The sequence below is a fragment of the Alosa pseudoharengus genome, unplaced genomic scaffold (genome assembly GCF_046254945.1).
Source record: "Alosa pseudoharengus isolate Yale_2024_CS ecotype anadromous, Long Island Sound unplaced genomic scaffold, YU_APseudo_1.1 YU_APseudo_1.1_scf_14, whole genome shotgun sequence".
Taxonomy (NCBI): Eukaryota; Metazoa; Chordata; class Actinopteri; order Clupeiformes; family Clupeidae; genus Alosa; species Alosa pseudoharengus.
The window spans coordinates 16,699,439-16,701,938 of NW_027468609.1; the positions used below are offsets into that span (position 1 = coordinate 16,699,439).

The 2,500-nt window shown below is 40.4% G+C and overlaps 1 protein-coding gene across 2 annotated transcripts in view; it reads left to right on the forward strand.

The window, feature by feature from the left end:
* Nucleotides 1-2,500, forward strand: part of lamc3 (laminin, gamma 3) — a 140,995-nt gene that overhangs the window by 55,133 nt on the left and 83,362 nt on the right. The gene's annotated exons all lie outside the window — the stretch shown is intronic.

Consider the following 2,500-nt stretch of genomic DNA (forward strand, 5'->3'; position numbering starts at 1 on the left):
TTGCTTAAATAAAAAAACGAGCCAATTTCTGCGCTGTTTTGGTTTCTTCTGGAATTATAAGAAAATGTCCCTATGAGCCTATTTTATTATTAAGCAAATTTAGCCCACTGTTAGAAGCAATAGGAGACTGGTTGGGTATAAAAAGCATTGGTTGTAATGATTTTTTTTTTTTTTAAATCAACAGGAACATTAAATCTAGGCAACAAGACGTGTAATTTTATCATGGACAAAAATCAAGTGCACATCACGTGAAAAACATGCACGTCGCAACAATCCAACCAATCACAAAACAGAATCCGCGCGTGAGGCCTGTTTAGGCCTATACATATTTTGTATTTGATTAGCAACGGTCTTTTCGTGAAGACTACGCTCAGAGCAGCAGCAGAACAACAGCGAGCGGGGCTGGGGGACGTGAGTCCGGGCGTGTGCAGGCCCGAACTGCATTGTATGACCACTGAGCATAGATAAACAGTAAAATGTAGCTGGGACGGTAAAGGGGTTAGAAACCCATGAATGAAAATAGCCTATTTATTTCAGGTAGCCTATTTTTGCACCAAAAATATGTGAAAACCATGAAAGTTTAAAATGTAATAAAAATAAAAATAAAAAAAAACTCTCACGTTCCCAGCGCCCCCCTAGGTTGTACGAACGCCCCCCAGCCCCCGTTGAGAAACCCTAGTGTAGACCTAGTGGTCGAGGAAAAAATCAGCCAACTCCTATGTGACTAAATATTAAACTTCTACTGCAAACCGAATGCAAATTAGGCTACAAAGACATGAGGGGTGCCTATTCCATTATAATTATACCTGCTCCTTTTGTCTGGCGAAGTCATATTTTAGTGAACTGAGTCCTGAAAAATTGCTGCGGGACCTAGCATTTACACTGTCAACACAGTTCGTATAACGTTAGAGGTGGAGGAAAAAATCAGCCAAGTCCTATGTGACTAAATATTAAACTACTACTGCAAACCGAATGCAAATTACAAAGACACAAGGGGTGACATATTCTATTGTAATGCCAGCTCCTTTTGTCTGGCGAAGTCATATTTTAGTGAACTGAGTCCTGAAAGATTGCCATTTCAGTTAGCTAGTTAGTTAGCATTAAGCCAGGCAGCAACGACATGCTGCTGGTAGATAGTTTGGTAACCTAGCAACAATAAACACTTGACCAGCAGCACTCTGAAAGGAGCTTTACTAGATGGAAAGGAGCGCTGTCCGGAGCTCTGTTCTAGAATCTTTGGCTGTCAGTGCAAAAATAGCGATGTGGACACAGGCTCTCGAGTCACTGGCAACAGCAGACAAGGTCACCAAAAACGTCTGCCAGCCAAACTGTAATGCATGTCCTTTTTGGAATGTTGCTGGAATGCTAGCTAACTAGCTAACTGCAATGGCAGCAATCTTTCAGATCTCAGTTCACTAAAATATGACTTCGTCAGACAAAAGAAATCTGGTAGCCTAGGCTATTACAATAGAATAGGCACCCCTCATGTCTTTGTAGCCTAATTTGCATTCGGTTTGCAGTAGTAGTTTAATATTTAGTCACATAGGAGTTGGCTGATTTTTTCCTCGACCACTAGTAGGTATACGAACCACGAACATTGTTGACAGTGTAGGTCCCGCCCCTTCCTTGATTTTAATTGGCTAGCTAGAGAGAAGTGACATTGACAAACCAATCAGGAACTGAGAAATCAAACTCCTTCCGTTTCATGCAAACTCTCTCTCACACACCACTATACTCTCTCACATACACCACTATACTCTCTCACATATACTACTATACTCTCTCGCATACACCACTATACTCTCTCACATTCACTACTATACTCTCTTGCATTCACTACTGTACCTTCTCGCATACACTACTAAACTCTCTCGCATACACTACTAAACTCTCTCACATACACTATTATACTCTCTCGCATACACTACTAAACTCTCTCGCATACACTACTATACTCTCTTGCATAAACTAGTATACTCTCTCGCATACACTACTAAACTCTCTCTCACATACACTACTATACTCTCTCACATACACTACCAAACTCTCTCACATACACTACTATACTCTCTCACATACACTACTATAGTCTCTCACATATACGACTATACTCTCTCACATACACTACTATAGTCTCTCGCATACACTACTATAGTCTCTCACATACACTACTATATTCTCTCACATATACTACTAAACTCTCTCACATACACTAATATACTCTCTCACATACACTACTATACTCTTTACTCTCTCACATACACTACTATACTCTCTCACATTCACTACTATACTCCTTCACATACACTACTATACTCTCTCACATACACGACTATACCCTCTCATACATACATGTAAAATGACTATAATAGTGAGTGTGCATGAGTATAGTGGTGTATGTGCAAGATTATGATAGTGTGTGTAAGACCAAGTATGAATTAAGGCCTAGACGGCCCCTCATACACACACACACACACACACACACACACACACACACACA